The sequence below is a fragment of the Amborella trichopoda genome, chromosome 1 (genome assembly GCF_054954075.1).
Source record: "Amborella trichopoda isolate Santa Cruz 75 chromosome 1, AtrichopodaSantaCruz75HAP2 v2.0, whole genome shotgun sequence".
NCBI lineage: Eukaryota > Viridiplantae > Streptophyta > Magnoliopsida > Amborellales > Amborellaceae > Amborella > Amborella trichopoda.
This window is the reverse complement of record NC_142336.1, coordinates 9,806,247-9,815,948: the sequence shown is the minus strand read 5'-3', so window position 1 is coordinate 9,815,948 and position 9,702 is coordinate 9,806,247. Positions and strand designations below refer to the sequence as shown.

Below are 9,702 nucleotides of genomic sequence, written 5' to 3'. Positions count from 1 at the left end.
AAACTGGCCAATAATAGTGGAACCACGGTCCGGAATGTAGATTGCAGTTTCTCCCTTTAAGAGCAAGTCAAGTAACACATCACTATAGTGCAAGGGACTATCTCTCTCTACACACGTATATATGTCTCTTTTTACGGATGCTTCCCGGTAATGTGGCTTTCATATGTACATATCATGTGAAAGTTTGTTGAGGATTTAGCCCTCAGTCTAACAGGCATACATCAGTACACAGGAGACTACACAATCCATCCCTGGGCATCCCTCTGACTTTAATAAGGGATGACCCTTTGTAAACCCTTGTGGTAGTACCATATATCCATGGGTAAGGGTTTTGGACATGACCAGGGCCATAAACCGTTTAACCCTTGGTCAGTCAACACACACGCTCATTAAAATGCATAATCCACTATAAATGATGTATACAAGCTCTCTTGGCTTTTAAAAGCCACATACCCCAACATAAATTTGGTCTTTCATCCTAAACCATCCTAAACCTTTTCGAATGGTTGTACATCACAGCAAGAACAATCCTAGAGCTCTTTTTTTGTATTTTCCTCCCCCACTTATCAGATTATCAGATCTTTCTGCTGTGTTGTGTTTGAATTTTGGCTGCTATATTGACCATTTGGGTAGAATGAAATTGGTGCACTTTTGAAAGTAAATAAGTTCATACATATGCTCTCAAGAATCAAATAAATCGATTGTCATTTTATGGGCCCAAATTGTAATGAATTCAGGTCCTACACCTTTGTAGACCTCAGACAACAATGGAACAGTAATATAGTCCAGAGATCAGATAATTTCTGGATCCTTCCCCAGGATTCAGCCTGAGCCCGTCGTTGTCAAACTTAAATTTGATGCAGCTCCCTTGGCAATGTAGGTCCTGCCAGCATCAAGGGAATTTTCAGAAATCATTTTGCCAGAATCTTAGTGGCCTATTCGTGACCGACAGACGTGGCGTATTCTACTTGCACAGCAACTCAAGCTCTGCTGGTTGGACTTGGTGTTTAATAGAAGTTGGGTCTCCACCTCAGTGATTGAAGGAGATCCCAAAAGGTTATAAAACTAGGTGAAAAGAATCGTCACCTTGCTTTTGGAGGTTGAAACCTACTTTTCTTCAGATATTTGACATCTGCAGATCACTACAAGTATCTTTTAAATACTAATGGGATAAGACTGATGCATCTGCAAATTCCTTTGCCAAAGATGGAGCCTCAAGACCCAATCTTCTCAATACAAGACCTCCTCCACAAGGAGTAAATTTTTTATTCAAATTTTGTACAAACCACACACACATACCCCGATTTTTCTAACCCACTCTTATGTGGAATTTGTACATTTTATTTGCAGTGATACCAAAAGAATCATTTTAAAAGGAAACCTAAATGAGGGTATAGGTTACTTTCCCTTTCCCATATCCCATATATTGTTGTTTCAATGATTTTCTCTTCCATGTTAGGAAGATCGGTTCATTGAAACTATCAAAGAACTGCAAGAAAATTTGTAATGAAGGTATGTAGGTCAATTTTAGAGATTTAGATTATATAAGATTTTGATTTAGCATTTATAATCAAGCACACTAATTCTTTTTCATGAAATTGATTTAGTTCAATTAATTTGTGGGTCGATTTTGATTGTATAAATTTTTTAAAATTTGGGGGTTTTGAGAACTAGGAATTTTGTGGTCTCTGTAGAACTCAAAATTTTTACAAGATATTGTATTGTGTGTTAACTTTAATACTCTTAGATAGTTTTAAGTACAGATTTGTGATAGATTTATGAATTATGATTCAAGTAACAATCACTAGATTTTGTAATGTAATTTGTGACTAGATTTATGATTCAAGTACATATTTACTTTGAATAATCGAATTTAGATTTTGTGATTTATGATTTATGATTCAAGTAACAATGACTAGATTTTGTAAAGTAATGTGCAACTAGATTTATGATTCAAGTACATATTTACTTTGTATATTTGAACATTGTATGTGATTTATGTGGATCGATTTTAGAGATTTAGAATGTATAAGAATTTGACTTAGGGGTTTATACTCAAGCATACTTGTTCTTTATCATAAAATTGATTTAGTTTCAATTAATTTGTAGCTCCAGTTTGATTGTATAATATTTTTAAAATTTGGGGGTTTTGAGAACTAGGAATTTTGTGGTCTCTGTAGAACTCGAAATTTTTAAAATTTGGGAGTTTATAATCTTAAATAGTTTTAAGTATAGATTTGTGATAGATTTAGTGATATCTTAGGAAAGGGTTGATTTTTGTTGTTGATAGATTGAGTAGCTTAACAATAAAAATTTGTATGTGACTTATGATTCAGGTACCTATTTACTTTGAACATTTTGAAAAGTAATTCATGAGTAAATTTACTTGAATTATGAATTATGATTTATGACTTACGATCAAATACTGAACAGGTCATACAACTTTTATGTCAATCTGATATAATTGTTAAGGTCCATAACACGAGGTTATGGTCTAAAATTGATCAACTTTTGTGTTTAAGATTAACATGTCATTATTGTTTTTTTGTTATTCAGTTAAGTTTTGCATATGTAACCTTATGATTAACATTGTAACCATATGGGGTTTCAGTGAATATGAATCTTATTCATCCGGATGGGGGATACCCAGGAGGTCCTCAGGACCCTGGTTTGTTGCCGCTTCATCCAAAACACGCTTCATATTTCATATGGGAAGGACATGTATATGCATATATTCATCTGCCATTTCTATTAATTTGTTATTTTTCAATAAATTGTAGTCTACTTTAAACATCATATGAGAATTACATGTATATATATTGGGACTCATATGTTGTCTATTTGTTGATTTCCAGGAGAACAGGTAATTAGAATTGATAAAAAGTCATTCCAATTAAAAGATTGGCATCTAACAGACGAGCAAGTTGAATTAGTGAACGCGTCTGGGTTGGGTACGCTATCTATTATTCGGTCAGGCCGCATTGATCACGCTTTGGTCTCAACCAATGTAAAGAGGTGGCGTTCTGGGACCAATACATTCCATTACAATATTCAAATTGGTGAGATGACACCAACTCTTTTTGAATGTACACCAACATTCAAACTGGTTGTGGATAGCGAGCCTATTACATGTCATCCTATTAGTGACCTGTGAGAGTATATAAAAGACAATTAGGTATAGTCCTTGAAGGCAACCTGACAGTCTTGAAGCATTCATGGTTGAAGGACAATTTTAGAGAATTGTCACCTGATCCAACTCTTGTTGAAGTTGTTAGATATACTCGAGCATATCTGCTATTCCTCATCAGCATCACCATTTTCGCTGATGCGTCAAGGTACTTACAATTCTTTGAAGATATTGAGGAAGCTGGCAAATATGTTTGGGGTGCTGCAGCCCTTGCCTTTCTATATCGCTCCCTTGGAAAAGCTTGTACTTTCAAGCGAAGACATTTTAGTGGTTCAACCACTCTTATGCAGGTAAATTATTTTGTTTATGACATAAGCGTAATAGTTCAGACTGCTTTCCAAAAATATTTATTACTTTTCATATCTCAACATAATGTAGTGTTGGTCGTATGAGCATATTATGCATATGAGACCCATACCGCATAATATCTCTCCAAATATGCCTAGGGCAAAATGATGGGAGCCACAGAAGAATTATTATGGCAATCCACACAACCTGATGCCTCCCATCAGACAAGAATTGGATAACCTCCAACCTAATGAGGTTAGTGTGCACTTTGATATTGATTAGTTTCAATTGTAGTTTATTATTTGTAGTTCTTTTATTGACTGATTGTCGTATGTATGTGTGATTGCATATCATAAATCCCTATTTCAAGGCTGATGAGGTCATATCATATGATAGGAAGCAAGTTTTTGAAACTGCAATGTGTATAACGATGCTCATCTTTGATGATATTATCGAGTCGTACATGCCAGATCAAGTTCGTTGGCAATTTGGTGCTAAACAGGGTATTCCAATAAATCCTTTGTCTGTTGGTAAGAAGTCTAGCAGACAAGGTCGACAACAAGATTGGCAAACTGTGAATGCAGACAAAATCCAACGTTGGTTGACTCGCCATAACCGCATGATGGCTAATATTGAAGTTGATACTGCGAATGGGTTGCCCTCAAAGGGGTACAAGGCTTGGCACAACCTAGTGTCCCATCCTATAATACATAATGTCGCGAATCCACTCAAAGACATATTGCAACCTCATAACCAGGAAGAAGACGTGGTTCCTGCACATGAACCACAGTATATAATAAGATCTTGAGATTATGAGGATCACTTGGTATGTTTATATTGACCTACAAATTATTTTAGTCTTGTACTTAGCTCTTAGTTCCATGGCATTGTGTTATATATTAATTGCCTATCTTGTTTTATCAGGTTAGTGCAGTTCAGTCTACTGCAGTCATGTTAGTAGAAGCACTTACACTTAGACAGAAGTGGAATGCTAAAGTTTCTAATCGCGTTAACAATGCGTTTGAAACACTGACTAAGTTTGTGCCTGTAGATATGGATAATATAGAAGCCATGATGGAAAATTTACAATGTGAAATTAATGGCGAAGGTGTACCTGAGGAGCGCGGCCATGATGTAGTAAGTGAAAGTAGTCGAGCTGCAGAAGACCTGGCTCCATCCACACAACTTGCAGTTGAGGAGCCTAAAAGATATAACATATGAAAGAAGCAGTATCAGCCGAAGAGAAGGCGGCCGGTGTAATGGTCTTTGTTGCCAATGTATTGTAAATTTTAACCCTTGTAATGTATTGGTCATTGTGAACCACCCGATGTATTGGTCATTTTGACCCATGTAATATATTGGTCATTTGACCCACCTAATTCGTTCAATGAATTTTGTTAAAAGTGCGTCGAAATTTTTGGTTGGTATCATATAACGTTTTATATCATGTCCTTTGTTGTGTCAAATTTTTTTTGTATGTGCTCTTTGCTAACTACCAATGTGAAAATATCTATGGCAATTGTTTTCAATCTCTGGTTAACAAGCATATGCATGATATGGTAAGCTCGGTGATCTGATGTCACCTTGAAGCTTATCTTTGGTGGTAACTCTAGAAGCCAATCTGGCCCATTTTGTGCTTGGGGGTTGATCTTAATGGGATCAAATACCGAACAGGTCATACAGGTTTGATTGATAGCTTTAGCTTGTGATAGTGAACATTTAGATTCAATCTTTTCAAATGTGGCCATATTGCACAACATGAAATAGGAATTTGAATTAAAACATGGCATTGCAATTTTTGGATGTTCAACATTCGAAAATGTGACTTTTTCAAATGTTGAACAACCGAAAAAGTCATGTTTTTAGTTGTTCAACAACCGAAAGTAGGAATCTGAATTAAACATGGCATTGCACTTTTCAGATGTTCAACATCCGAAAAAGTCACATTTTCGGTTATTGAACAACCGAAAATGTGACTGTGAAATTCCAGCAAGCTTATGGAATTCGCAGCCACATTTTCGGTTGTTGAACAACAAAAAATGTGACTTTTTGGGATGTTGAACAACCAAAAGCAGGAATTTGAATTAAACATGGCATTGCAATTTTTGGATGTTCAACATCCGGAAATTGCAATGCCCCCTAACTTAGTAAAAAATGTGTGTTGGAAGGTAATTTTTCATCAACATGGGGCCCCCACTCAATAAAGGCCCAAGTAGTGGAAATTTTGACAGTCTCAGAACAGCCCCAGAACTAGCCAAGATCTTCAGAACGTCTCTCAAGAGTATCCTACCAAGTTTCGTCACGTTCCAATAAGTCTAAGATAGTACAGATTGAGAAACAATTCCGGCAGAATTGGCCTCTCGCACCCTGAAACGGACCCCTATAACTAGAGCTATATTTTTCGTATCTCAAATTGTTGTGGGACCAACACCATTGGATCCGGCATAGTTGAAAACCCCCAAGGGTCAAGTTTCAACTCAAACGGACATTCCAAGAAGTTATAAGTGAAAGAGTGAAACAGGAGAAGCCACACGCTATTCCCATGCGGCCATCCTGTAACACTACACCATTGAAGGAACGGTCACGACCAGTGACTTTCGACGTTCATAACTCACTCGTCTTAAGTCGAATCACGCCCAAATTTGGTGAGCATGTTTGTCTAGTCAAGACGAACGATTCGATATGTGGTACGCCTTGTGACGATACCCAAGCGCGAAGAAAAGCTAGAGAGAAGTTGTTGATCCGTGAAGAAAGAGCAAGAAATTCAGCAGCGTCGTGGCTCACTCGAGTGGCCAAATTACGCCACTCGCGTTCTCGATCAATGCGAAACCAATTCCATTGTGGGCATAAGGTCTCGGGCCATCTCTGACCAGAACTCTGTACATGATTAACGGTAAGATTCTGCACACGAAGCTGACGAATAGACTGCAAATTCCGTCATCGAAATCCTTGATTCAGGCCTAAATTCCAAACTTGCAAAATCTTCGTTCGGCCACAGCATTGAGCTGCGTTTGGTGCTCCATGATCGTAGTGGTATGCTCAGTGTGATTCAGCGAAGAAAACACAGAAAAACATCAAGGATGGAACACACTATAGATCCAAAGTTTCAAGATTTACTCAAATTTCAAGTCACATGATCGTGTACCAAAGCCACGATCCATGGCTCGAAGGTGGTATCAAATCGATCTCCATCCCGATCCCTATAAGAAAACAATCATCTTACGCTCAACCAGGCATCAAAACCACCCCGGATCTGCCATACAAGGTCACGCAAGTCCTATGGCAACTCAGAGACTGTTCTGGAATTCCACAACTTGTTATGAATGAGCAAATTTGTCATTTTGCACCCTATTTTCTAATTTCTTTTAATTTAATTTAATCTTAATTTCCAGCAATTAGGGTCACTTTGGATCATTCACCCATGTTTGAGGCATACTTCTATAAATACGTACCATCATTGTACGTAGAAGAAAAAGTAGAAACAGAGGCATACACACACAAGAGAGAGTTTTCATTTAATACAAGTTTCTTTTTCTTACCATTATGGTGTCACGTTTGAGAGAGAGAGTGAGGTGAGAATAACTTTTGACCGGTACCCCTAGGGTTGAGGTAAACCTTTTCTCTCTTCTTTTTCTTTTCTTCTTCTCTCTCTCTTCTCCCCTCTCTTCTTCCTCTTCTTCGTCTGAGTTCTGTTCAGACGTCGTGCACGGCAGTGGCAGTGCCTTGCTTACCTCTCCCTTGGTCCTACAAGTTGTGCATGACGATGGCAGCGCCACGCACGAGCCCCCTCCCGTTATATTCGTTTGTCTCTTTCTTCCAGTGAAATCTGTAGACGACACTGCCTATCGCCGCCCACAGACGTAGTTGTGACGTCTCGATGAAGAACCCAGACAGCGAAGCTTGTTGCTGCCTGTAGTGGACTTCCTCTACTGCTCGTCTAGTGAAGATGGCGATACCTAATTCCATCCACTAGAGGCTTTGCGCATTGCCGTCTGCAAGCTTCCTCCGCAAGACCAGTGCCCATTGCCGTTCTCCCTATATCCCACACCTCTCGGCGTGCGACGTAGGAGAAACCATCATCGTGTGCCTCATCAGGAGCCAACGCCATCCACAAGGGATGTGTCGTCTCTTCGCATTGTCAATGGAGATGCCTATTGACCACTGGATTTCCCCTTCTCTTTGTCATCTCGTTGATTCATCTTTCTCCTCTCACGTAACTGAGGGTAGACCTAGCATCACCGACGCGCCGACCTTTGTTTCGAGGAGTATTGCCGTTGTGCTAGTCTTGATAACCATGCCCGTCTTGCTACCACTCCGAGTCGGTAATTTTTTGTTGTCATGCTAGTCTCACCCCTACGTCAAGCTCTCTTCTCTTTTCTATCTTTCACCGAACCTTGCACTTCATCGCTTTCTCATGTGAATGTGCATTTCCCTATGATAAGGGTGGGTGCCTTCGACCCACTTGTCTTACAAATTAACCATAGAAGTATTGTGCAGAAAAACAAGAGGATTACATGTCAAGGAAAGCGATTCCAAACCACCTCAAGTAGCCAGGGGGCTTTCTTCGTGATCTAAGAGGGCACCCACATGAGCCAGCCCGAGTAAGTCCTAAAGCAAGGTTCCGAGAGAGTGATCTCAAATCCCAGGTTCATCAGAAACCCAAGACACGTGTCGCCAGATCACTTAGATTCGGAGGGCGAGATCGAGGCACCTAACCAGCTTGGCGACTCCACTGGGCACCTACTACCCCTTAGTCAGTTCGCTCTTGTTTGACCAAATTCCATTTTACTTTCTGCACCTATTTCTATGGCACCTGGGTTGGTCAACCCGTTCATCTGGGTCGGGGACTTCCTTATCCCTGCACTCATGGCTGTCTCAAGGAAGCGAGTCGCTCAACCCTCCTTCCTTACTCTCCTTTTGAGTCAGGACTCATGATCCGGCTCCTAGGTTCTCACCTGGATTGGTGCGAGAGGGGACTTAAAGGTCCCTGCCTCCCCGCTTTCTCGCCCTGGTGGACTCTCGACCAATGCCCCTTGCATGGGTAGCACTCCTGCTGCTGCACACACTGCTACTGGCAAATCTCTTGCCAGTCATACTGCTGCAGCACGCCGAAAGGCAGCCCCTTCCATCCCTGAGAAAGGCAAGCAAATTGTCGTCACTCTTGAGGTTCGCAGCAAGGCAACCCCTTGTGCTCCTTCATTACTCCGAGCCTCCACACCTGGAGGGTCGGTACACAGAGGCGGAGGTCCTGAGGTCTTCACCCCTCGCACACACTCAAAGGCTCATGGTTTATCCACTCAAGCCACACCTCGGGGCAACCCTCATGTTGCCTTGAGCTCGCATCCAGGGCCAGGCCTTCTCGGGCCGAACCCTACATGCGTCGTGCATTCTCTTTCCACAGCTCGGAGCAGCGCTAGCTCTATGCCACTTCAAGCACAGGAGGGTCAACCATTCCGTCTTCCCTCCGGGCACACACAGTTTCACCTTGTGAGAGACAAGGTCCTGCCTCGTCCCCCACAAACACAAGCTCGTGGGTCTCGGCCTCCTCAAGTCGAACCCATTGACCTAGCCCGGGCTGACCCCCAAGTCACTGAATGGCTAACCCTAAAGTTGCACACACACCATCTTTGCAGGTCCCTCTCGGATCTAGACTCAAGCGGAGTCATGAACCAACTTCTACCTTTGTCGCTTCCCTGACGTCAGGCAAGCACCTCGAGCCTTGGTATTCAAAGGTCTTCCCTAAGAGTACCATCTTGAGCCAGCCCCAGGTCAACCAAACACCTGGGCCTCACAATGGAATTTGGAGCAACGACTTGATGTCAGACAGAGGCCTCCAACCTCCATGACAAGCACCCAAGCTGCCCTCCATCCTTGGGCCCCACTCCTGTTCCATCTCATAAACATGGCCCTCGCATATTCGAAGAAAACCGGGCAGTCCAGGTCTCAAGCTTGGTTCTGGAATGAGGTCCACAACTGCCTCAGGATCAAGCAGAAAAGAGGCCTGTAGATCCTGACCAGGGAAACCTCCAAGGCAGCCGAGGTCACCACCCCCTACGACCTCCTGCCTTGTAATCCCTTGAGCAAGCCCAAGAATACTGTTCAGTGATCGCCACCCAGAAGTCACGGTCCCAAGACTATTAAGAACCGGTCCTCACAAGATCGGCATACAAAGCCCGAGTCTAGTCGGGGCAAGCTGAGCCCCTCCAGACTGACTTTCCCCGCACGAC

General features: G+C 41.6%; 1 long non-coding RNA gene across 1 annotated transcript; it reads left to right on the top strand.

The window, feature by feature from the left end:
* The first annotated feature begins 1,038 nt into the window (after window positions 1-1,038).
* Window positions 1,039-4,889, top strand: LOC148783543 (uncharacterized). The gene is made up of 4 exons (XR_016044926.1): window positions 1,039-1,512; window positions 2,856-3,730; window positions 3,872-4,301; window positions 4,400-4,889. It is a non-coding gene; the product is annotated as an uncharacterized LOC148783543 (long non-coding RNA).
* Window positions 4,890-9,702: the final 4,813 nt, after the last annotated feature.